This window comes from Mobula birostris, chromosome 15 (assembly GCF_030028105.1).
Source record: "Mobula birostris isolate sMobBir1 chromosome 15, sMobBir1.hap1, whole genome shotgun sequence".
Taxonomy (NCBI): Eukaryota; Metazoa; Chordata; class Chondrichthyes; order Myliobatiformes; family Myliobatidae; genus Mobula; species Mobula birostris.
This window is the reverse complement of record NC_092384.1, coordinates 69,744,442-69,772,301: the sequence shown is the minus strand read 5'-3', so window position 1 is coordinate 69,772,301 and position 27,860 is coordinate 69,744,442. Positions and strand designations below refer to the sequence as shown.

Sequence of the window (27,860 nt, the reverse complement as noted above, 5' to 3'; positions counted from 1 at the left end):
GGTGGCATGAACATTGACTTCCCTGACTTCTGGTAATTTCTACTTCTCTTTGTCCATTCTCCATTGTGGCTCCCTTCTCACCACTTTGCTTCTCCTTACCTTCTTATCACCTCCCTCTGGTGCCCCTCCTCATTTTCCCTTTCTCACATGGTCAATTCTCACCTCTTTCAGATTCCTCTGTCTTCAGCTCATTACCTTTTTCATCTATCACCTCCCAGCTTTTTACTTCACCCCTCCCCCACCCACTTACCATCCCCCACTTTCTTGGCTTCACCTATAGCTGCATTGTTATGTATGCTTATCAATTACCTTTATAGAAAGGAAGGATGTGGAAGCATTGGAAAGGGTACAGAGGAGATTTACCAAGATGCTGCCTGGTTTAGAGAGTATGGATTATGATCAGAGATTAAGGGAGCTAGGGCTTTATTCTTTGGAGAGAAGGAGGATGACAGGAGACACGATAGAGGTGTACAAGATAATAAGAGGAATAGATAGAGTGGATAGCCAGCACCTCTTCCCCAGGGCACCACTGCTCAATACAAGAGGACATGGCTTTAAGGTAAGGGGTGGGAAGTTCAAGGGGCATATTAGAGGAAGGGTTTTTACTCAGAGAGTGGTTGGTGCGTGGAATGCACTGCCTGAGTCAGTGGTGGAGGCAGATACACTAGTGAAGTTTAAGAGACTACTAGACAGGTATTTGGAGGAATTTAAGGTCGGGGCTTATATGGGAAACAGGGTTTGAGGGTCGTCACAACATTGTGGGCTAAAGGGCCTGTAACGTGCTGTACTATTCTATTTTGTATGTTCTATGTTAAATACTGTGTACATTTCCTGTTTAAGACTGCATATTGTTCTGGGCACACCTACTACCTTGGGGGGGGGCAGGAGTGGGGGGTGATAAGAAGATATCAGAATCAGGTTTAATATCACTGGAAAATGTCATGAAATTTGTTTTGTGGCAGCAGTACATTGCGATACCTAATCTGAAAACAAAACTATAAATTACACTAGGATGTACATTGAAAAAAAAACAAATTTCATGATGATAAAGCTGATTCCGATATGGGTCTCTATTGTGAACTGAGAGTGGGAATGGAGCAGGGAGAGAGGAATCATGGTTGGGAAAAGGAGACGAGAGAGGGGAAGGAGTGGGAAGCACCAGAGAGATGTCCTGTAATGATCAATAAACCAATTGTTTGGAATTTAGTGGATGTGTCCATACCCAAGCCAATTTCTGCCACTGTCTGTAAGGAGTTTGTATATTCTCCCTGTTGCTGTTCGTGTTTCCTCCAGGTGCTCTGGTTTCCTCCCACCTTCCAAAGCTGTACAGGCTAGTAAACTGTGGGCATGCATGTTGGCATTGGAAGAATGGTGACGTCAGTGGGCTGCCCCCAGCACATTCTCTGACTTTTGCTGGTCATTTACGCAAATGAAACATTTCACCGTATGTTTCGATGTACATGTGACAAATAAAGCTAATCTTTATCATCTTTATAGCCATCTAAGAAGCACTTAAACTTTGTGGATCTCACTCCTTTCCTTGTGGATCTCACTCCTTTCTTTGCTTGATTTTGAGAAAAGGGAATGGTGCGTAGTGGTTAGTACAACGTGATTACCGATCAGGGTATTCCGGACTTTGGATTTCAATTCTGGGGGCGTCTGTAAAGATTTTGTATGTTCTCCCCATGAACCGTGTGTGTTTCTACTCTGGTACTCTGGCTTCCTCCAATCGTTCAAAGTTAGTAGGTTAATTGGTCATTGTAAATGGTTCTGTGATTAGGCTGGTGTTAAATAGACAGGTTGCGAGGTGGTGGGGCTCGAAGGGCCAGAAAGGCCTGTTTTGCACTGAGTCCTTCAATAATAATAAATAAATAAACAAATAAATAAATAAGGAGATAACTAATTAATGTTTTGAAATTTTTGAGCAAATTTAATACAGGTATTCAAACTATATTGCAACAAGTCTCTTAACTGTGTGACTGGTTGAGCTGGGCCCATGTTATGATTTCAATATTAGTGAATAGATTGTGGACTCTGAGAGAGAAAATAGTGCCTTCTTTCCTTTTGCATTAAGCAGTTGAATTATATTGATGAAGATTTTAAAAGCTTGAGGATTTCCCCACTTCATTGTATCTTTGTGTCAAATTGGACAAGGCATTTCTCTGACTCTTCTCAACTTTCCACCATTACTCCAAGCCCTTCACTGGCATCCTGGAGACATATTGCTCAGGATCACTGCCTAATCTTCCCTCATCCTCTCCAGACAGTAGGATGAGATAGATCAGGAGCTGTCATGGAATAATAATGCTTTGTGTTGCCAAAGTTTAAAGTTCAAAGTAAATTTATTATCAGTACGTTTATGTTACCATACTCAACCCTCAGATTCATTTTCGTACAGGCAGATTCGATAAATCCAATAACCATAATAGAATCAATGAAAGAACACACTAATGGGAAGGACAACCAGTGTGCAAAAGACAGCTAACTGTGAAAATACAAAAAGAAAGAAAAGCAAGAAATAATAGTAATAAATAAGCAATACATTTTGAGAATATAATTTTCTTGCAGACATTCATAGTAAATACAAAGATACACAATAGAATCAATGAAAAAGTACAAACTTCATGTCCCTTCAGTCTATGCCAGGGGTCCATGTACTCATTGCTGAATGGTATTGATACATGGCATTAAAAAGGTTGGGAACCATTGGTCTACTCTATTAACACACCAAGTTCTCATCACAGACACTACCAATAGGTAGTGTATAATAGAGAAGTTTAATTTCTGAATAATGATCTCAACTGGAGGGAGGGAGAAGATGATAGTGCGACGCAGCGCACACAGCCGTTCTGAATGAATATCAATTATGTGTAAGTAGGGGCCGTGCACAATCCAGATTTGATGGAGACAGCTGTAAGAAGCACAGAAGAACATCTGGAATAACTTCTGAAATGCCCACTTCGCTGCTGCTGCTACTGTGCGATGGAGAATCTCCGGAGACGAAGGCCCCAAATCCTCAGCTTTGTGTATCGCCCGTTGCCAGGGCCGGGGTCGAAGTTCTCAGCAGAGATGGTGCTCGGTACTCGGTGTTGAGGTGGTCAGAGGCTCAGAGTTTTTCGGGTGGACTTGGAATCGGACTGTGGTCAGATGTTTCCAGGACGCTGCACTGGCAAGTTGGTGGCACTGGAGGTTTACCGAGAGACTTTCGAGAAACTTTGAGACTTTTACTGTGCCCATGGTCTGTTCTTATCAAATTACGGTATCGCTTTGCACTGTTGTAACTATATGTTATAATTATGTGGTTTTTGTTAGTTTTTAAGTCGGTTTGCCGTGTGTTTCTATGATATCATTCTGGAAAAACATTTTATCATTTCTTAATGCATGCATTACTAAATGACAATAAAAGGGGACTGCGTGTCCTCATAATCATAAACTTTATTTTTCAGGAACACCACTGAGAGTGTCCTGACAAGTTGCATCTCCATCTGGTCTGGGAGCAGTTGATATTCTGACCAGATGTCCTTACAAAGGACTAGGAGAACAGCTGAAAGCTTCATAGAGATCTCCCTAACCTCCATCGGAGACATTTATCAGGAACGCTGCACTTGCAGGGTCCTTAGTATTATCAAGGATCCCACCCATCCATCCAGCATCCTCTTTGACTTTCTACCATTAGGCAGAAGACTACAATGCACAAAATTAAGAACAGTCAGGATGAGAAACGGTTTCATCCCCCAGGCTATTAAGCTTCTGAACTCCCTTCCGCATCATATTCGAAGTGTCACTGGTTAATCTGTTCCGTACCTTACAATAATTAATATTAATGCACTTTAGTTTGTTATTTATGTGTGATGCTTCTGTGGATTTTAACCTTACCTTCATAAGATATCATATGTTATCATGCGATATGTGTACTACTGTGCTTTACACACTGGTTCAGAGAAACATTTTATCGTTTATATATATATAAAAACGTGGTTCTACATGTTATATATATGTACATAGTTAAATGACAATAATCTTGACGATTTGATATTCTGTGTAATTTCTGTACCTGTGTGCCCTTGATGCTACTACAGGCAAGTTTGTCATTGATCTTGTACCTCACTGCATTTGTTCATGCGACGATAAACTTAGGTTGACTTCACTCTCTTCTTCATGCTGGGAGCTTATGCGACCTTGAACTTCTAGTCACGTCAGTTTAGTTATATTAACCATTATGTGGCTATTTACTCACTATGTTATGAGCCAAACTTCACTATTAGTTGTATAAATATACTGCTTCCTTAATTAATGTAAACTCTCTTATCACTTTTTCTGAAAGACTACAGTGATGTTCCCTGCCTGTGATGTCAATGGCATGTGTGAGCAACCACACATCCTTCTCCCTCCTGCAGGTGATATCATCCACCCTTAAGTTACCACCTACTATTTGCATCCTGTTGGCTATTATATTGAAGCTTGTCTGGTATATGGTTAACTAGATCCAGCACAGGGAAGACTGAATATGTAGTAGACTTGGCTTGTTGTAATTGTTAGTGTTTGACCTTTCAGACTTACTTATTGGCGTTTAGGGCAGCATCAAAGGCCTTCTATCTCTATCTATCCTTGACCAAGACAAATTTTGGTCTTGGTTTTGGCAGTGTTCTGGGGTTCCTCTCAGTTTTCACTACTGTCAGCCATACAAATCCATGGTGGAAACTCAGGTATACCATCACACATGGATATAGAAAGATTCCTCATTGTTATTTCTACAACAGTTTTGTTTGACCAGTCAGCCCTGAGAAGGGCCCCTGAACTGGAGAAGCAATAGGCCACTCTTAGTCTGGTCTCTACCCTTTGAACTATTTGGCAGGGGTGACCCTACCAAGAGCCAAAAGATAAGGCCCTGATTCCAACCAGCATAGCTCTCTGGGTCATTGAGGCATGCAAGCCTTCAAACCATGTCAAGGTTGTGGTCCACTTGGAGATTATCTTTTAGAAACTGGCTTCAGATTCACAACATTAATATTACATGAAAAGCGATCTAGTGCTTTCCCAGCATATATGATGAATAAACTCTTCTTAGGCTTCCATCTGGATACAGTTTTCGATTTTAACCTAAGTTTCAATGACAAACTTTGTCATCTTCATCAGGGATGATGCCTGGGCATGTCCAGTCCAGTGGTATTTATACCTCTGTAGTCCATCCCTTCTGATTGGTTAGTCCTCATCCAATCAAGTTTCTGCTCTCCCACCTTGATTACAATCGAATTCTGGTTCCTACTTAAAGCAAGACGTTCATCTTTGTTAAAATTCTTTTCCTCTAGTTTTATTTCAGCGGTTTCCTTTACTAGGTGATCCCAAAAGCCATTTGCGTGGCACAGTAGTTTTGTGCTGTCCAAGTCAATCCTATGGCCATTGTGATTGCAGTGTTCTGCTACCACCAATTTCTCCAGCTAACTCAAAGGGGTACACCTCCTGTGCTCCTCAATACAGGTTTCCACCATGCATCCCATATGTCCAATATACGCTGCTCCGCATTCACAGGGAATCCTGTAAACACCAGTAGAGCTGAGTCCCAGATCATCTTTGACCCACATATGCTGTGATTTGAACTTCCTTATGGGTTTCCTGGTGGTGTTAATCTGGAAGGATCACCAGATTAACAGGATCCTAGTGATCATTCCAGAAACCATGGAAATACTTTATACTTTATAGTCGCCAAACAATTGATACTAGAACTTACAATCATCACAACGATATTTGATTCTGCTCTTCGTGCTCCATGGAGTACAAATCGATAGTAAATATTAAAAATTTAAATTATAAATCTAAGGAAGATAGGTGGTAGTGATGGGTTCCTCCTCGTTGTTAGGTTTCCTGGTCTTTCTGTTAGCCATTTTAAGGACCCAATTGATTTTGTTCACCTTGTAGCCATTCTGTAGGAACATCGAGTATAATCGTCTTATTTTCTCAGGGGAGACTCTTTGAGTCCAAAATTGTTTTTGCACAGTTTATCAAAGTATCTCTAGTCTTTCTATCAATGTACCTGTCCAAAACCTATTGAAATATTATAATTCAATGTGAATCTAACCATCTCCTCAGGGTTCTCATTGCAAAATACCTCCACCCTCTGTGTAAAAAATGCACTTCATTCTCCCTTCTTATCTTAACATAAATATCTGAGATACCACAATCCTCCAAGGTAGAAAATTCCAAAGATTCACTACTCACTTCATGAAGAAATCTTTCCTCAACTCAGTCTTATATGACTTTGTCGTGATGTGTGCTGGCAATATCAGAACTCATGTGCGGAGGAAAGACAGACTCCAATGCAGGGACAGCAACCAAAGTTTACTCATAAGAATTCCAATAGAATATTGGTGGCTCGTCTAAGCAACTCCTCAAGACATAACATTCTCAAAACGAGGACCCCGCAATTAGCGCTAATCAGGCATCTGCTTAAATAATACAAGTAATATGGAACCCCCAAGCTTATAGAAATTAACTTAATAAGTTTATACAGAAGGCACCAGGAGACTCCATTACAAAAAGCGAGTTGCTCAAGAAAAACATTAGGAACGCTAAACTATTTATGACTGTCATTAAACAATAATTAACCATTTCAGGTGCTCTAAACATCTCGAAGCCCAATACTGTCCAGCTCCCTGCACAGGACTGAAGATCTCATTACAGACTCATGCTTTATTTTGAGTTAATGACCTCTAATGACCCACCATTGTGATGCAGCTTGTTAGGATGTTCTCTACTGCACACCCTTAGAATAACATGAGCATTGATGTGCATAGTTCTGCTCTCTTCAGCCTCCTCAGAAAGCAGAGGCATTGGTGAGCATTCCTGATTGTGTATCACAAACAAGAGAAAATCTATGGATGCTGCAAATCAAAGTAATAGACACTGTATGGTGAAGGAACTCAGCAGGCCAGGCAGCATCGATGGAAAAAAGTAAGCAGTTGACATTTCAGGCTGAGACCCTGCATCAGGACTGGAAAAAAAAATGAGAAGATTATGTATAATGTGATCTGGGGCCATGAGAGTTTGTGTATAATGTGCCCTCAGGAGTTTGAAACTTCTTTCAGTTTCCACTGCTGTTTCTCTGATGTAAAGAGGGGTGTGAGTGGTGTGAGTTCTTCTGAAGTCGATACCCATATCCTTTGTCTTATTGGCATCATTTGCCTGGCATGAGGCCCTAAACTCTTCTACCTCCTCTCTATAAGCTGTCTCATCAATGGTGATTAGACCCACCATTGTTGAGTCAGTGGCAAACTTGACAATGTGATTACAGGAGATAGGACAATGGCTGGTTCCATACAGAGTGGAAATGAAGCAAGAAAAGCCAAGTGAGAAGTGGAATAAGAGGATCTGAGAAAAGAAGTAAATCAAAAGTGGTGGAAAAAATCTTCAGATAGACAGAAAGAAAAGCAAAGTTAAAGCCTAGATTTTAAAATGAGAGTACTCTGACAAGTATCAACTAATTAAGTCTTTTTCAAAGTGTGGTTTGTTTGAAAAGTAGAAAAAGGGCAAACTACCTATATACACCCTTGTTCTACCTCAATGCACCAATGTGATGATAGGATCTGTATGGATGGGATGCAAAACCAAGTTTTTCACTACTCCTCAGTATGTGTAACATTAATAAAATGATTTACCAACAAGTAGAGATACATTTCTACCAAAGAAGGTGTAAGGCGCTCATTCTTTCTGCTCGCTTCCCCGATCAAGGAGTAACATCTGCTTAGCCCCCCCCACGATCAAGGTCAGATATGGGAGCAGGTGGTGGATGGTTGTATGAGCGGCTGGTGCAGATCACAAGTCCTGGTTCTGCGACCACTGACACCAAGTAGACAATCTCTGCAGTTTTGATAATGCCTGGGGTCACAAGTCTTGTAAAGACACTACCTGGAAGAAGGCAATGGCAAACGACTTCTTTATAAAAATTTGCCAAGAACAATCATGGTCAAGGATAAGCCTACATCATATGACAAGGCACATCATGATGGTGACCAGCAAGTTTGCACACACAGCTAAACCAAGAATTTCACTGAAGTTACAGAAGTACCTCTGGTCTGGAATATATAACTTCGAAGTTCGGAGTACATTTATTATCAAAGTATGTATACGTTACCCAAACTTGAGATTTGTCTCCTTACAGACAGCCACAAAACAAAGAAACTCAAAAGAACCCATAAGAAAGAAGACTGCCAAACACCCAATGTACAAGCAATAAAAGTAAGCAAATAGCATTCAGAACAAGAGGGAACTCATAGAGTATATAGAAGTATCTTCAGCTTAACAAATCTAACTTCATGCAAATTATGAATGGACATGATACAATAGGGTCTTTTAAGAGACTCTTAGGTACATGAAGCTTAGAAAAATAGAGGGCTATGTGGTAGGGTAATTCTAGGCAGCTTCTGAAGTAGGTTACATGGTCAGCACAACATTGTGGCCTGAACGACCTGTAATGTGCAGCAGATTTCTGTGTTCTATGTTCTATAATTAATTCCAGAGCTAAATCAAGTAGTTCTGCATCAGATTCTGATTTTTACTTCAGCTTGTTCTATACTAGTTCCTGTTCAAAAGTATTCCAGATGCAGGAGCAGTTAAGGCCACTTTAATATAATAAAACATGGCAACTTAACCTTTCATTTATTGTGCAGTTGTTGCTTAAATAAGAGTGCAAAATTCTTTAAATATTAAAATATATTACTCAGTGATAATTCCTCGCATGAGACAGCACCAACTCTACACGACATCAGCCATTGGGTCAACCATTTTTAACAGATCTGAGTGTGCCATTGCGAATAATGTCACTTTTCTAATTAAATTTTCTTTTCATGGCCAATGCCTTGAGGGGCAGCAGTCTTAAACCTTTGAACTATGTTTGTAGTGTATGAAGCACAATTAGATAAAACACAATAATGGGTGAATCTGCTTTCACAGGCCATAATGAAATCCAGTGAGGAGGATGGTTCAATCGATCAATTGCAATGACAAGTTCATAAATTAATTAATCCTTCAAGTGAATGGTTGAGAGTAATCAATGCCTCTTTAAAAAGATCCACGATATTCCAGTATCTCCTGTGTAAAACAAAGGCATCAATCTCCCCTTTTGGGGAGTATGAGTGTAATTGGCTTTTGAAACTTGCATGTATTATTAATGTTAAATGGTGGTAATTATAACAAGATAAGCAGTTTTGGACCACGTGGAGATTTAAATAAGGATAGACATAGATCGAACTTTCCACCATTGAGCACGTTTATAAGGAGTGCTGTCGCAGGAAAGCAGTATCATCACCGAGGACCACCGCCATCTAGGCCATGCTTTCTTCTTGCTGCTGCCATCAGAAAGAAGGTTACAGGAGCCTCAGTACTCTCACGCCAGGTTCAGGAACAGTTATCACCCTTCAAACATCAGGTTCTTGAACCAGAGAGGATGATTTCATGCATCCCAGCACTGATCTCACAATTTATGGATTCACTTTCAAAGACTTTCCAACTCATGTTCTCGATATTTATTGTTTACTTATTTATTATTATTTTTATTCTTTTTGTATTTGCAAAATTTGTTGTCTTTTGTACAAACGTTTGTACTTTGTTTTTTGTCTGTCTTTGTTACGTGTGGTTTCTCATTGATTCTATTTTGTTTTTTTTTTATTAATTGCAATCGTGAACAATAGCCAGATCAGAAATGCTGATCGTCAACTAGTTCCCAAAGAGAACTCTGAGAGGCCAATCACATGGTTCACTGCTGCTCAGCGATAGAACACAAAATCATATGTACAATTGATTGTTTCTTTGTATTTACTGCAAATGACCACAAGAAAATGTATCTCAGAGTAGTATATGGTGACATATAAAAACTTTGATAATAAATTTACTGTGAACTTTGAATTTTCTCCAGGTATTTGTTTAGAACAGTTTTATATTGCTTTGGTTAGTTCCATTGTGATCTCCTGCAGGTGTGACAGGGGCCTATACTGTTAACAGCTTGGGACTCAGCTGAACAGCCTGGGGCTTGGTCCATTACAGGTGGTGAGGCGCAATGATATAGGCTGATATTCCAGTGCAGTAGAGAAGGAGTAATGACCACTGGAGCAGACAAGATCCTGTTCCAGTATTTTGAAGAAGAGAACAGAGTTCTCCTTGATGCCTACCACTGTCTGTAAGGAGTTCGTATGATCTCCTTGTGACTATGTGTGTCTTCTCCAGGTTCTCCAGTTTTCTCCTACATTCCAAAGACGTACGGGTTGGTAGGTTAATTGGTCACATGGGTTTAATTGGGAGGTTCAGGCATATTGGACCAGAAGGGCCTGTTACCATGTTAAATGCTACAACAAATACTATGAACAGCTGATCTGTTCAGCAATACACACACAAAATGCTGGAGGAACTCAGCAAGTCAGGCAGTATCTATGAAGGGGAACAGACAGTCGATATTTTGGGCTGAGATCCTTCTATTCTTCATCATTTGCCTTGTAATAACCACCGCATTTCATAGAAGCAGGAACAGGCACAGAAACAATCTGTCCACACCAACCAACAAGTAACTATTTGCATTAATCCTACATTATTTTCCCACATTCCCAGCAACTATCCCGGATTCAGAAGAATAAGGGGAGGCCTCATTGGAGCTTGTGGAATGTTGAAAAGCTGAGGGGAGATTTGATAGAAGTTTTTAAAAGTATTTGAGGCATGGGTAAAGGAGACAGTCAATATGCTTTTCCGAGTACTGAAATGTCTAGTACTGCAGGGTATGTATTTAAGATAATGGGGGAAAGAACAAAGGAGATGCGTGAAGCAGTTTTTTTACACAGAAAGTGCTGGGTACCTGGAATACACTGTCAGAGTGGTGGTAGAGCCACAGAGCATGGAAGCTTTTAATAGACTTTTAGATAAACACTTAAATATGCAGAGAAGGAGAGTGATGGTCTTTGTATGGGAAACAGGGATTAGATCAATTAGAAGTCATTGGTTTACTTAGATCAGCACAAGATCATGGACCAAAGGGCCGGCCTGTGTTGTACTGTCCTATGTTGTATATGATCGAAAGATGTAACACTGCAGCATATTTTTTCATAGAGATTGCATCTGGAATATTGCGTACAGTTTTGGATATTTTTGCCTAAAAAAGAATACGCTCGCTATGCAGGCGGTGCAGCAAAAATATTACTAGACAAGTTCCAGGGTTGGCAATGGTTGACCTGGCCTGTATTTTGTAGAGCAACGCACACAAAAAAAATTGCTGCAGCTACCCTGCAAGCCTGGCAGCATCTATAGAGGGGAATAAATAGTTTACATTTCAGGCTGAGATCCTTCATCAGGATTTCTTGGCTTGAAACAGCAATTATATATTTCCCTCCATAGATGCTACCTAACCTGCAGAGTTCTCGTGTCTCTATATTTTCTAGAGTTTAGAAGAAGATCTTATTGAAGCATTCAAAATTCTCATTGCTCTTTACAGGTTGATTGAAGAGGACGTTTCTCCTGGCTAAGGGGTTTAGAACAAGGGTTCACCGTCTCAGAAGAAAGGACTGTACACTTAGGACTGAGATTTGGGGAAATCTCTTCAGAATCAGAATTAGAATCAGGTTTAATATTACAGGCATATGTCGTGAAATTTGTTGCTTTGTGGCAACATTACAATGTAAGACATTGATAATAAAAATCTATGAATTGCAATAAGAAGTATACATAAAAAAATAAATAAGAAGTGCAAAAAGAGAGCTAAAAAATAGTGAGGTAGTGTTCATGGGCTCATTGTCCATTCAGCAATCTGATGTTGGAGGGTAAGAAACTGTTCCTGAAACATTAAGTATGCATCTTCAGGCTTCTGCACCTCCTGTCTGATGGTAGCAAGCAGAAGAGGGCGTGTCCTTGGTGATGGGGGTCCTTAGTGATGGATGGCACCTTTGAGGCATCGCCTTTTAAAGGTGTCTTTGATGCTGGAGAGGCTAGTGCCATTGACGGAGCTGGCTGGGTTTATAACTTGCTGCAACGTTTTCCCGATCCTGTGCAGTGGCCCCTCCATACCAGAATCAGAATCAGATTTAATATACCAGCATTTGCTGTGTAATTTGTTAACTTAGAGGCAGCAATACAATACAATACACTATAATACAGAAAAAAAATAAATAAGTAAATCAATTACAGTATGTACCGCACACAGAGCATGCAGAGGGGGATCACAAAGGCGAGGAAAGAGGACCAGGTCGAGACAACGGAGACTTATGGAGAAGAGGAGTTCGGTAGGTAACAAAATGGACGAGTGAACGGCGCTAGCCAGGAGTCAGAGAACAGTTCGGGAGAGCAGTGTGATGTGTTTTACTGAAACGGGGCTGCACGAGGACATACCCGATCAAAACTTTTCCAAGGATTGCTTCCAAACCATACGGGCTGACTGGAAGTGCACTGACAGTGGTAAGCGTAAAGGAGTTGGGGGCTTGCTGTTCTGGTTAACAACGGATGGTGCAATCCTGGTCATATTATGATCGAGGAACATGTTTGTAGACTGGGTATTGAAATTTTAGCTGTGGAATCCGGCCATATTCCACCGAGATACAGCACTGGGTGTCATGGGAGGTTGTTCCTGCCTGTGGCCATCGAACTTTGCAGCACGGGAGGTGGAGGGTCAGACACCCTGAGCCAATAGGCTGGCCCTGGACTTATTTCCATCTGGCATAGTTTGCATGTTGTTGTTTGATTGTTCGTGGTTTTTGTATTGCTGTATTTATGCTCTATTCTTGGTTGGTGCAGCTGTAACGGAACCCAATTTCCCTTGGGATCAATAAAGTATATCTATCTATATATATGTATATTAAATAGTTAAATTAAAAATCATTCAAAACCAGAAATAATAAAAGTGAGGCAGTGTTCATGAGTTCAATATACATTTAGGAATCGTATGGCAGAGGGGAGGAAGCTGTTCCTGTAAAACTGAGTGTGGGCCTTCAGGTTTCTGTATCCCCTACCTGACGACAGCAATGAGACGAGGGCATGTCCTGAGTGACAGGGGTCCTTTATAATGGACACTACCTTTCATGAGGCACCGCTACTTGAAATTGTCTTGGATATAATGGTGTAGTATCCTACCAGCTAGCATGCATCTTCTTCATGCGTAAGATAGTGAAAATAATGATGATGAAGGATAATCCTACTGAGGTAGATCATCAGTGATTTTGATAGAGAATGGAGCAGGTTCAAGGAGCCAAATGGCCTTCTTTTTCGTCAAATCCTTGTACCTTGACAATGGCTGCATTTCAAAAGCATTGTATTGGATGTACAGCATTGAAAGTACACCCCTTCAGCATTGCCTAGCATATGAATGGCACTATGTTATTGAAAATTCCTCTTCCTTTCACATCGAACTCCATTCAGTCAGCTTCAAACCTGAATACACACTAAACAAGTTGCAGTCGCACACAGCGAAGACTGCTGTAACAGGTTGACAGGGTTTCCTGAATAGAACACGTACTGTGAGCCAATACCCTTTATGAGGAGTTAATCTTAGTACAAATAATGGATGAAATACATGTGCCCGTGGATCTCAATCAGATTGTTACTACAGCTATTGCCAAACTTGTAATGAACCATGAGCAGCAGAAGCTGCAAAGAGTTTTAATTTCGCAGGCGGTAGAGACAAGGCTTCAAAGAAATAATCACCATAAAATGATGAATGAAACTAGAGCTTGCCTCTGCAATTGACTTAGGTAGCTTAAATTTTGTTCGTAATATTACATTTCCAAACGTCTCAGACATATTTATAAATCCCTTCCCCATGCTTATCCCAGAACCCTCTTCCATATAACTTCCTGGGTGTAGGGTTTAACATCACTGCTCATTGTTTTATGGGATCACTTAGAAACATAGAAAACCTACAGCACAATACAGGCCTTTCGTCCCACAATGCTGTGCCAAACATGTACTTTCTTTAGAAATTACCCAGGGTTATCCATAGTCCTCTATTTTTCTAAGTTCCATCCATGTACCTATCGAGGAGTCTTTTAAAAGACCCTATTGCTTCTGCCTCCACCACCGTCGCCAGCAGTCCATTCCACGCACTCATCACTCCCTGCGTAAAAAACTTAGCCCTGACATCTCCTCTGTACCTATTTCCAAGCACCTTAAAACTGTGTCCTCTTGTGTTAGCCATTTCAGCCCTGGGAAAAAAGCCTCTGACTATCCACACAATCAATGCCTCTTATCATCTTATACACCTCTATCAGGTCACCTCTCATTCTCTGTCGCTCCAAGGAGAAATGGCCGAGTTCACTCAACCTATTCTCGTAAGGCATGCTACCCAATCCAGGCAACATCCTTGTAAATCTCCTCTGTACCCTTCCATGATTTCCACATCCTTCCTGTAGTGAGGTGACCAGAACTCCAAGTAGGGTCTGACCAGGGTCCTATACAACTGTAACATTACCTCTCGGCTCTTGAACTCAGTCCCACGGTTGATGAAGGTCAATGCACCGTATGCCTTCTTAACCTTTTTAAACAGGTCACGCCTGTCCCAAAAGAGGTCCCAATGATCCAGAAATCTGAATTCTTGCCCCCGCTTGCTTGAACAGTAGTCTGTACTTCTCTATCATTCATTCTTTGTTTTTTCTCTGCTTCATGGATCACTGTGAAGATTGTATACTGTATACATTCTCTGATATTAAATTGTACCGTTGAACCATTGAACTCTAAAGTAACCCACAAAAGAACCTTCCAAATACCAGGGCAGCATTTGTGTTGGGATGCCACCTTCTGTAAATATCAGGTATATTTTCTTAAATTGATTGTGAACTTCAGGAAGGAGAAGTCAGGAGAACACACACCAATCCTCATCGAAGGCCCAGTTGTGGAAAGGGTGAGCAGTTTCAAGTTTCTACATGTCAACGTCTCTGAAGTTCTAGCCTGGTTCAACATGTTGATACAATTATGATGAAGGCACACCCTATCAGTTGAATTTCATTAGGAGTTTGAGGAAATTTGGTGTATCTTCAAAGACTCTTGCAAATTTTTACAGTGTACTGTGAAGACCATTCTGACTGGTTGCGTCACCATCTGGCACGGAGGCGCCAATATATTGGAAAAGAGCTGCAGAGCGCTGTAGATTCAAATAGCTCCATCGTGTACAATGACCTCCCCACCATTGAGGACATACTCAAATGGTGATTCCTCTATGTTATTCCATCATTAAGGACCCACAGCACCCAGAACAAGCCCTCTTCTCATTACTACCATCAGAGAGGAGGCTTAGGAGCCTGAAGACACAGCTTTTAGAAACAGTTTCTTCCTCTCCACCATCAGATTTCTGAATGGTTCATGAAACCATGAACACTCCCTTACCATTTTTGCTCTCTTTTTACACTACCTATTTTTTAATATTTCCTATTACAACTTACGGTGTCTTTGTATGTATTGCTTTTAACTGCTGCCACAAAACAAGAAATTTCACAACATATGTCACTGATGATAAACTTGATCCTGGAAGTAACCCTAAATCAAAAGTATGTCAGAGGCTGGAAAATTTTAGTGCTGGCTTATTATTATCATGTATAGCAAGATACAGTAAACAGCTTCTCTTGCATATTGTTCATACAGATCAAATCATTACACAGTGCATTGAGCGAGAATAAGGTAAAACAATTACAGTGGAGAATAAAGTGTAAAAACTCTGGAAATGTGCAGTGTAGGTATACAAGATATGTATACCTTGTATATGGCTTTTTCATAGAATGTAGTGGTTGAAGAGACATATCCTAGTTGGAGGTATGTGATTAGTGGTGCTCTGCAGGGATACGCACTGGAATCTCTGCTGGTTGTGATGTATATTAATAACATGGAAGAAAGTGTGGATGGGTGAGTTAGTAAATTTTCAGATGAAATGAAGATTTATGCTACTGTGGATAGTAGAAGACTGGCAAAGAATACAACAGGATATGGATCAGTTGCAAATGTGGGTGGAGAAATGGCAGATGGAATTTAACCAGCCGAGTGTGAAGTGTTGTGTCTTGGTAGATCAAATGTAAAGAGAGAGTACACTGTTAAGTGCAAGACCCTTAACAGTACTGATGAGCACATAGCTCCTTGACCGTGGTTATGCACGTTGATAACATGGTTAGGAAGGCAAAGGGGTTGAGTTCAAAAGTCATGAAGTTATATTGAAGCTTTATAAAACTCTAATTAGGCCACATTTGGAGTACTGCACAAAGTTCTGGTTGCCCCATTATGTCAATGCATTGAAAAGGGTGCAGGAGAAGTTTATCAGGATGCTGTTTAGATTAGAGCACCTGTGCTATAATGAGAGTTTAGACAAACTTGGGTTGTTTTCTCTGGTGTGGCGGAGACTAAGGGAGATCTGGTAGAGGTTCATAAGATTATGAGAGGCATAGAGAGAGTAGACAGACAATATCTTTTTCCCAGGATTGAAATGTCCAATACCAGAGAGCATGCATTTAAGGTGAGAGAGGGTAATTTCAAGGGAAATGTAAGGGGTAAGTTTTTTTATACAGAGTTTGGAGGGTGTCTGGAATGCACTTCCTGGGGTGGCAGTAGAGGCAAATACATTAAGGACTCTGAAGAGACGTTTGGATGGGCACATGTGTGGAAAATGGAAGGATATGGAAGTTGTCTAGGCAGATGAGATTAGTTTAGTTGGCTATTTGATTACTAATTTAATTGGTTTGGCACAACACTGTGGGCCAAAGGACTTGTTCCAGTGCTGTACTGTTCTGTGCTCAACAATGAGGTAAAGCGTCCAAACATCATACAAGAGCTCTGTTCAAGTGTCTGATAAGAGTGGGATAAAACCTGTCCTTGAGCCTCATACGTGCTGTCAGACTTTTGTAACTCCTGCCTATGAGAGAGGAGAGAAAAGAGAATTTCCATAGTAGGTTGGGGCTTTGGCTCCTTAATGCTGCCAGATGGTGAGAATATTTAAGATTTCCAGCATCTGCATGATATAGTATCAACACGCTTCTGAAATTTGCTTTAGTTTACTACAAGAGTCTGAAATTTGTAGGTGGAGTACAGTAGCATATTGTAATGTTAGCTATTGGAATGAAAACTTTGTGATCAGGTTAAGTATTTGCCAAGATCCCTGTGAGAACTCCACTTGCCTTGCCTTGCGCCCTTAACTCCTGGTGGAGTCATCCGGGAGCCGTCATGTCAAGCTTTGCACCAGTCTGTTCCATCTGTCACGGTTGTGTGCCAGAGCCTGGGTCACCGCAAATATTTTCCCTGGCCATTCTTTAATGTTGTCTGTCCATCTTCTCCTCTGTCTGCCTCTCCTTCTTTTCCCCTCCACAGTTCCTTGTAGAACGGTCTTTGCAAGGCCACTAGATCTTGTTACGTGGCCGTACCATCTCAGCTTTCTTTTCTTCACTGTTGTGAGAAGGTCTTCATGGGGGCCAATGTGGTGCTGGATGGTCTTGCGGACCTGCTCGTTTGTGTTGTGGTTTAAGTATGAGATGCCCAAGATGTTGCAATAGCATCTCATTTCCAACTCCCCTACTCTTTGTCAAAGCACTCACGTTGATAGAGCAGGCTGACAGCACCACTGACAGTACTTAGCTGAAGTGTCAAACCAGATTATGTGCTTAAGATTCTGGAGTGGCACTTGAACCTTTGACCTTAATGTGCAGTGCAGACTGGAACAGCCTCTTACACTCCAGATAGGCATCATGTAAAACTGCCTTTGAATGGAATGTAAGTCATTTGGGCTTAGTAAAGGGCAATGATTACTCAATCACATTCTAGCTCCAAATAAGATGGAAATCTATTGCCCTCTTTTACTGATTTACACTCATCCTTTTGTCAAAATGGAATTCTCTTAAATCAATATGTTGATGTTTTCCCTTTAGTTTGAGCTCAATATTCCAAACAAAATTGATTCTGTCTGAATGAATTTTGAACCAATTACATGTGAACCCAAGATCCTATTGGGCATGGGTGAATATCTTCTTTAGTAGGGGTACTTTCCTCACCCCTTCTTGACATCCCATCCTATATCTCCTCCCTCGTCACCTTTTCAATCTCCTCCCCGACACTCAACTACACCCTCCAACTCTGCTGTCAGTGATCCCCTGCTGAAGGAGGGTCTACAGTGCACTGAGCCAACCCTGTTTACCTCTCAGTGATCGGCAGGTGGGAGTGAGCGTCAGTGGATGATACTTCAGGACTGAAGCCTTTAGTGCAGCTGAACTACGTTCTGTCCTCAGTCAGAGCTGCAGGACACAGAGTGTTTGATTCTTAGTGTCTGTCATAGAGTCCCAGAGCACTACCGCACAGAAAGAGTATGGTAGTGCGACGGTCGGTTTCCTCCTGATGGTCCAGTTTCCTCCCACAGTCCAAAGACATACTGGTCAGTAGGTTAATTGGCGATTGTAAATTGTCCTGTGATCAGTTAAGTAGGTGGGTTGCTGGGCAGTGCGATTCAGTGGATTGGAAGTGTCTGTTCCATGCCATACCTCTAACTAATTAATAAGTAAATAAATTAATGGGCCTTTCAGTGCATCAAGCTGTTATTCTCACTAGACCCATCGGCCCATACCTGCCGCATTCACCCTCCTTCACTTTAAAACACACGTACAAACACATTTGTATAAGTAAATACATTCACACTTGTCGTTTCACGCATACACATTTAATCACATGTGTGCGCTGGAGTCGATTGTTAAGGATGTGGTTTTGGGGTGCTTGGAGGCGCATGATAAAATAGGCCATAGTCAGCATGGTTTCCTCAAGGGAAAATCTTGCCTGACAAAGCTATTGGAATTCTGTGAAGAAATAACAAGCAGGATAGACAAAGGAGAATCAGCTGATGTTGTGTATTTGGATTTTCAGAAGGCCATTGACAAGGTGCCACACATGAGGCTGTTTAAGAGACTACAAGCACCTGGTATTACAGGAAAGACTCCAGCAAGGATAAAGCAGTGGCTGATCGACAGAAGGCAAAGAGTAGGAATAAAGGGAGACTTTTCCGGTTGGCTGCCAGTGACCTGTGGTTTTCTACAGAAATCTGTGTTGGGACTGATTTTTTTAATGTTATATGTTAATGATTTGGAGGATGGAATTGATGGTTTTGTTGCAAAGTTTGCAGATAATACAAAGATAGGTGGAGGGGCAAGTATTTCTGAGGAAATGAGGCTACAGAAGGACGTAAGCAGGTTAGGAGAATGGGCAAAGAAATGGCAGATAGAATACAGTGTCAGGAACTATGGTCATGCACTCTAGTAGAAGAAATGTAAAGGTTGAACATTTTCTAAATGGAGAGAAAATACAAAAATCTGAGATGCAAAAGGACTTGGGAGTTCTTGTACAGGATTCCCTAAAGGTTAATTTGCAGGTTGAGTCTGTTGTGAGGAAGACAAATGTGATGTTAGTATTCATTTCAAGAGGACTGGAATATAAAAGCAAGGATGTAATGTTGAGACTTTATAAAGCACTGGGGAGGCCTCATGAAGTATAGTGAGCAGGTTTGAGCCCCTTTTCTTAGAAAGGATGCATTGACAAGGGAGAAGGTTCAAAGGAGGTTCACAAAAATGATTCCAGGATTAAGTGACTTTTTATATGAGGGGTGCTTGATAGCTCTGGGCCTGTATTAACTAGAATTCAGAAGAATGAAGGGTGACCTCACTGAAACCTATTGAATGCCGAAAGACCTTGACAGAGTGGATGTGGGGAGGATATTTCCTATGGTGTGCGAGTCTAAGACCAGTGGACACAGCCTCAGAATAGAGGGGCGTCCTTCTAGAATGGAGATGAGGAGGAATTTCTTTGGCCTAAAAGTGGTGAATCTGTGGAATTAGTTGCCACAGGCCACTATGGAGGCCAAGTTGTTATGTATATTTAAGGCAGAGGTTGATAAATTTTTGATGGATCGGGGCATGAAGGAAGAAAGCAGGAGATTGGGGCTGAGAGGAAAAATAGATCAACCATGAGGAGATGGGCTGAATAACCTAATTCTGCTCCTATATATTATAGTCTTACAGTCTTATGGACCAATTAACCTGCTAACCGGTACGCCTTTGGACTGAGGGGCAGACCAGAACACCTGAAGGAAAACCACAGGCACATGGGAAGGAACGTACAAACTTGCCTACATATAAATTTGCTTACAGAGGATGCCACAACTGAACGCTGAACTCCAAAACCCCAAGCCTCCCTTGAGGAAAGAAATTGCTGATTTTCTGCTGGAGCAGGGCAGTTAGAAACAACAAATGGAAAATTCACCCACTAGAAATGAAAAGTTTCTGGATGCAATCTTTCTGGGAGCTTGAAATTTGGCATCCTGTCACACATCAAAGAAAGCAGGCTTGTGGATATTACACGTATTATCTCATTATTTCCTCTTCCTACCAAAAAACATAAAAATTTCATCATTTGTGAGAGGTTTCTTTACAACCAATGAAATCTTTTCTTTGATGGTGGTGACTGATGAACTATGGGATTATGACCGTCAAATTGTACACAGTAAGAGCTCCCAAAGCAGCAATGGGCAAATGATCTTTCTTAGTTGTTTACGAGAGACAAAGATATTTAGGACGATACAGTAGCATAGCAATTAGCATAATACTATTAATGATGTTGACCTGGGTTCAGTTCTGCTGCTGCCTGTAAGGAGTTTGTACGTTTTCCCCATAACTGCACAGGTTTCCTCTGGGTGCTCTGGTTTCCTCCCACATTCCAAAGACGTACAGATTAGTAGGTCAATTAGTCACACTGGTGTAATTGGGCATTGGGCTTGAAGGGCATGTTACCATACTGTATTTCTTAAATAGAAAAAATAGACAGTAAGACTGTGTAGAGGATTTTTTTTTTGCTCTTCTAACATTAGATCTTTTGTTTTCATCTCACAGGTTAGAAAAGGCCTTGCTTTAATTTCAAGAAGGAGGCCCCTCCAATGGTGTCCTCCCTCAGTCGTGTGTTGGTGTGTAGTAACTTTCATGGCAACAGCTTATGACTGGAATTTTAATCCACAAACTATTGATTAGGGAACACAAGGTTAATGACTAAGCCACAACAGGTACCCTTGGAATATGACTCTTAAATTCCAATATAGTCATCGTCATACTTTATTGATCCTGAAGGAAATTGGTTTTCATTACAGTTGCACCAAGAATAGAGTACAAATAAAGTAATATAAAACTATAAATAATAATATGTAAATGCCAGGAAATAAGTCCAGGACCAGCCTACTGACTCAGGGTGTCTGACCCTCCAAGGGAGGAGTTGTAAAGTTTGATGGCCATAGGCAGGAATGTCTTCCTATGACGCTCAGTGTTGCATCTCAGTGGAATGAATCTCTGGCTAAATGTACGCCTGTGCCCAACCAGTACATTATGTAGTGGATGGGAGACATTGTCCAAGATGGCATGCAACTTGGACAGCATCCTCTTTTCAGACACCACCGTCAGAGAGTCCAGTTCTATCCCCACAACATCACTGGCCTTACAAATGAGTTTGTTGATTCTGTTGGTGTCTGCTACCCTCAGCCTGTAATCTGATTGTTTGGGAATCTCAATAGTTCATTGTCTGTTTCATATAGAGGTAAACTGGCTCCATTTCCAAAGCTCCCTTTGAACTCATTGGGGTCACATTTCCCATACCCACTTTAGATTCCCTGGGACCTGTTTCCATTTTCCCTTTGAATTCATTGGGGTCACATTTCTCATACTCACTATAGATTCACTGGGACCCCATTTCCAATGCTCCCCTTGAACTCACTGGTGCCTTTTTGAACTCATTAGAGCCTCATTTTCTGCTGTCCCTTTAGACTTGGCTGGGCCCTGTTTCCCACACTCCCTTTAAAATCATCGGGTCTCCTATTTCTAATGCTCCTTGTTATCTCATAGGATTTTGCTTCTCGTGGTCTCTTCAGACTCAACTTCTTCATAGAAAATGTATTGTACTACTGTGTAACGTCTTCAAAAATATGAATTGAAATATAATGTTATTAGTTAGTTACTGCCTGTTACACCACTCTGGCAGTGTTCAGGGCTTCCTTCATCATGTCAGTAGCTTCCTTGTGATTTTCACTACTGTCAGTCATGCAACTCCTGGGTGGAGATTCAGGAATACCATTGTACTCAGATGTAGATGATTCTTCATTGCTGTTTCTGTAACAATTTTGTTTCACCAGTCAGGGTACTTAGCCCTGAGATGAATCCCCAAACCTGGAGGTCCGATAGACCACTCTTAGCCTGTCCTCTACCTTTGACCTGGATGGAACTGTAAAATTCATATTAAAAGGAGGAGGAGAAGATGGTGGCGCAACGGCAGCGCGTGCGGCTTCTCCGGTGAATGATATCTGTAATCTGTCAAGTAGGGCACCGTGCACAATTCTGATTTGATGGAGACAGACGTGAGAGTACAGAGGAACATCTGGAGAAACTTCTGAAATGCCCGCTTCGATGCCGCTGCTACTGTGTGGTAACCGGAATCTCCGGAGCAGAAGGCCCCGAATCCTCGGCTTTGCTTGTTTCAGTGGCCGGGGTGAGGTCAAAGGCGCTCGGGAGACTGTATCAGAGGGGCTAGTCGGAGGCTCGAAGTTTTCGGATGGACGTACTCAGTGTCGGCTGTGGTCGGCTGCTTCCAAGGCATCGGCAAGTTGACGGTGCCTGGAGGTTTATGGCAGGGAGTTTCTCCCTTTTGCTGCCTGCTATCGGGGACGCGGGAGTCGATCAACTTGGGGACTTTGAGACTTTTTTTTTTTTTTTTTTTTTTTTTTTTATATAAACCATGCCCATAGTTTGTTCTTCATCAAATTATGATATTGCTTTGAACTGCTGTAACTATGTTATAATTATGTGGTTCTGTCAGTGTTAGTCTTTGGTTTGTCCTGTTTTCTGCGATATCACTCTGGAGAAACACTGTATCATTTCTTAATGCATGTATGCATTTCTAAATGACAATAAAAGAGGACTGAGTGTTCTCATAATCTAATCTAAAACAGAAGACAATTTATCTGAGCAGAATTGGGCCATTTTACCCAGAAGAAATGCTGGAAACTACTCAGCAGGTCAGGCTACATTTGTGGGAAAAGAAGCAGAGCTAACATTTCACTGTGGAAACCCATTGTCAGAACTAGGAAGGGACAAAAGTTTGTTAAACACTAGGGAGGGTGGGGAAGAGGGAATGTCTCTAAAACCTAAGAGACCATCGGTATAAGCAATTGCAATTTTTAAATTTAACTTCCACTTATTAATCAAACACTCTTTAATGTGGACAATCAACTCGCAACCCCAGCAGTGTCAGTCTCACGGATATATCTGAAGTCATACCACAGCATACATAGATTTGAAAGGGGAATACACACCGAATGTCTATTATACTGAATTCCCTTTTAGAAAAGGAAGTTAAAAAAAACACATCTGTTATATACATGTGAAATTTTATAATTAACTAATTATTTTCAAAGATACATATACATGCGAGCAAATATAGTCAATAGCGACTTATTATACACACCTGTACACCTGCTTATTAATCAACTATCTCATCAGCCAATCATGTGGCAGCAACTCAGGGCATAAAAGCATGCTGACGTGGTCAAGAGGTTCAGTTCTTGATCAGGCCAAACATCAGAATGGGGATGAAACGTGCTCTAAGTGATTTTGACTGCAATGATTACTGCTGCTAGACAGGTAGTTTGAATATTTTAGAAACTGTTGATCTCCTGGGATTTTCATGCACAGCAGTTTTTAAGAGTGTACATAGAATGGTGTGAAAAACAAGTAAAAAACATCCAGTCAGTGGCAGTTCTGAAGGCAAAATTGCCTTGTTGATTGCCAGCGTGTTGTGTTTTCCAGTAGCCACCCACTTCAACTCTGCTTCCCACTCCCATTCAGATATGTCCATACATGGCCTCCTCTACTGCCATGATGAGGCTAAACTCAGGTTGGAAGAGCAACACCTCATATCGTCTAGGTAGTCTCCAGCCCCTTGGTATGGACATAGAATTCTCCAACTTCCGGTAATTCCCTCTCCCTCCCTACCCCTATGTCACTCAGCCCCCTCCCTCAGCTGCCTATCACCTCCCACATGGTTCTGCCTCCTACTACCCATTGTGCTTTCCCCTATTCTTTCTTCACCTTTCCTGCCTATCACCTCCCTGCCTCCCCTCCCCCACCCCTTTCTCTTTCCCCTTACTGGTTTTTCACCTGGAACCTACCAGCCTTCTCCTTCCCACACTCCCCCCACCTTCTTTATAGGGCCCCTGACCCCTCCCTCTTCAGTCCTGATGAAGGGTTCCGGCCTGAAACGTCGACCGATCTCTTCCACGGATGCTGCCCGACCTGCTGAGTTCCTCCAGTGTGTTCTGAGTGTGCCATGCTGATGTGAAAGGTCAGACTACTTCAAGCTGACAGGGAGACCACTATAACTCCAACAACCACACACTATGTCAGTGGTGTGCAGAAGAGCATCTCTGAACTACAACATGTTGAACCTTGAAATAGATGAGCTACAGCAGAAGAAACATACACTCAGTGGCCACTTTATTAGGTAGAAGAGGTACCCAAGGAAGTGCTCACTGAGTGTAAATTCATATTTAAGCCCTTTTGAGTGCAAACCCTAAATTATAAACTAAGCTTAACAGTATCTTCCCCTGGCACTGATGATCCCAATGGATCATCTTTCCAACGTGCTTCAAATATAACTAAACTCACATTCCATACTGCATTTGTTTCCATCTAGTTATAACAGATCTCATTGAAACACACGAAATCCTTATGGGGTTTGGCAGGGTGGATGAGGAATTGATGTTTCCCCAGGCTTGAATGTTGAGAACCAGGGGCTATTGTCTCACAATAAGAGGCCAGCATTTCAGGTCAAAGCTGAGAAGAAATCTCTTCAACCAGAGGTAGTGAATTTGCAGAAATCTCTACTCAAGAGGGTTAGTAGGGTGATTTGCTGAGCATGTTCACAGCAGAGATGGATGCATATTGCTTGCACTGAAGCGAGGGATATATGATTAGTGCAGGAAAGTAGCACCAATACAATATGCCTTTATCTTAATGAATGGGGAAGAAAACTATTCCTGCTCCCCTCTCTCATGTTTTGTACAATACATTGTTCTTATATTCATTACTAAAGACAAATAGGAATCATATTCTTGACGCAGACCTGTAACTTCAAAATCATGAGAAAACCTGCAGGAAATGCAAAGCAACCCACACAAAGTTTTGGAGGAACTCAGCTGGTCAGGTAGCCTCCATTGTTTTGTTGTTCCTCTCCACATCTAGTGGCGCACTGGGCGGCAACCTTACCGTTTCTTTAGCATTTGTCTGCTTTTTACGAAGCCAGGTTGCCAGTTCAACACTCAACACTGCACGGATGGAAAGTGTGCAAGGACCTGGCCGGATTCGAACCCGGGACAACTCATCTTAAAGTCCAGTGTGGATGCTGCTACACCACCGGCTGACAGGCAGCATCCGTGGAAAAGAATAAACAGTAAATGTTTCGGGCAGAGGCCCTTCTTCAGCACTGAGAAACAAGAGGGAAGACGCCTGAATAAAAAGGTTGGGGGAAGGGGAAAGAGACTGGCTGGTAGGTGACAGGTGAGGACAGGTGGGTGGGAAAGGTCAAGGGCTGAAGAAGAAAGAATCTGGAGTAGAAGAGAGTGGACCATAGGAGAAAGGGAATGAGAAGAAGATTCAGGGAAAGTAATAGACAGGTAAGAAGAAGTTAAAGGTTGGAGTAGGTAACAGAGGAAGGGGAGGAGGGGGAATTTGTTTACCAGAAGGAGAAATTGATATTCATGCCATCAGGTTGGAAGGTACCCAGACAGAATGTTGCTCCCAAACCCTGAGGGTAGCCTCATCTTGGTACAAGAGGACTGGCACATCAGAATGGGAATGGGAATTAAAGTGTTTGGCTACCAGGAAGTCCCACTTGTGGCAAATGATGCTGAGGTACTTACTGAAGTGGTCACTTAAGGAAACTGTAGCTACTATATTAATTGCACATACATTTTTTCCCAACATATTGGAGGAAAGCTTAAAAGAGATGTCAAGGCAGCTTCTATTCAGTACAGAGAGTGGTAAATGCTTGGAACGTGCAGTCAGGCTTGGTAGTGGAATGGCATTTAAGAAGCTTTTCAATTGATGGGCCAAAATGTCTGATCCTGTGCCATACCATTCGATGTTCTATATTCGCTTGAGTCTGATAAAGTATTGACTAATTTCACTTGCGTATTCTTACCTTTGTGCTTGTGTGTATTCATTGTACACAATTTTTTTGTGTGTTCTGTCGCTGAGCAGCAGTGAACCATCTGATTGGCCTATCAGAGTTCTCTTTAAGTAGTTGACTTGATCAGCATTTCTGATCTGGCTATTGTTCACGATTGCACTTAATAAAAAAAAAAAATTATTCTGTCTTGCAACTTGACTTCTGCTGAAGTTTTCCACACCTTCTGGAGTCATACAGTACAGCATGGAAACAGGCCTTTCATCCCACTGAGTCTATGCTGATCAATGAGCACCCATCTTACACTAAGCCTACTTTAGTCCCATTTAAATCTCCTCACATTCCCATCATCACTAACCTCGCCAGTTTCAAAATGTGATGTTTCAAAAAGGCAGCAGCCATGATCAAAGACCCCCATCACCCAGGACATGTTCACTTCTTATTATTACCATTAGACATAAGATGCAGGAGTCTGAAGGCACAGACTCAGTGTTTCAGGAACAGCTTCTTCCTCACCACCATTGCACTGCACTGCTGCAGAAAAACAACAAATTTCATAACATATGTCAATGATATTAAACCCAATTCTGAATCTGAAGCTCTTTTAGATACTGCAATTCTGCATAGTAGGGAACACTTACAGCGACAAATTAACCTGACAACCAGCATATTCCTTGGCTGTGAGAAGAAAACAGCCCAAAGCAATTTTGCAACCCTATAAGACCACTAGACCACGCTTGAAATATTGTGTTCCGTTCTGGTCGCCTCATAATAAGAAGGACGTGGAAGTTTTAGAGAGGGTGCAGAGGAGATTTACCAGGATGCTGCCTGGATTAGAGAGCATGTTTTATGAGGATAGGTTGAGTGAGCTAGGGCTTTTCTCTTTGCAGTGAAAGAAGGTGAGAGTTGACCTGACAGAGGTATATAGGATGATAAGAGGCATAAATTGTGTGGTCAGCCAGAGACTTTTTTCTTAGGGTAGAAATGCTAATTTCAGTGGACATAATTGGAGGAAAGTATAGAGGGTAAGTCCAAGGTAAGTTTTTTTACACTGAGAGTAGTAGGTGCAGGAGTGCCCTGTCAGGGATGGGATTTAAAAGCAGACACATTAGGGAGATTTAAGAAATGACTGAAAAGAAAAAAAGATATGGAATCCATAGGGGGAAGGGTTAGACTGACTTTAGAGTAGGTTAATAGGTCAGTATAACACCATGGGCTGAAGGGCCTGTACTGTGCTCTGATGTTCTATATTCTTTGTTCACCGGCAGGAAACACTTATCCAAGGGAGATTATGCAAACTCCAGATGGACTGCATCCAAGTCCAGGATTGGAACTAGATTCCTGTCATTGTGAAACAATTATTCAATTGCGCTGTCTGCTTAACTCTATACTACTCCTTTTGAAAGTGTAGCAAAGGCCACGTCTGACCTTCATTCTCCAGGCTATTTCCAACATGTCAGCCCTATCTGCTTTCCGTCTCTTTGTGCAGTTCAGCTGCCCTGATTTCCATCACTGCCATTCATATGGAGCTACCACTGGAAACACAGCAACTAACATGAATAAAGGTGGAAACACACAGCAGGTCAGTCAGAATCTGTGGAAAAGGGAAACAATTTAGATCTATTCATCATCATTATGTTCCGTGTTGTATGATGTTGGCAATCACAGTTTTCCTTCTC

The 27,860-nt window shown here is 41.6% G+C and overlaps 1 long non-coding RNA gene across 1 annotated transcript in view; it reads left to right on the top strand.

The window, feature by feature from the left end:
* The window catches only part of LOC140210728 (uncharacterized), a 46,043-nt gene extending 23,362 nt beyond the window's left edge, over positions 1–22,681 (top strand). Inside the window, exons 3-4 of the long non-coding RNA XR_011889288.1 lie at positions 12,173–12,423; positions 22,136–22,681. This is a non-coding gene — a long non-coding RNA (uncharacterized lncRNA). The remainder of the gene's footprint in view (positions 1–12,172; positions 12,424–22,135) is intronic.
* Positions 22,682–27,860: the final 5,179 nt, after the last annotated feature.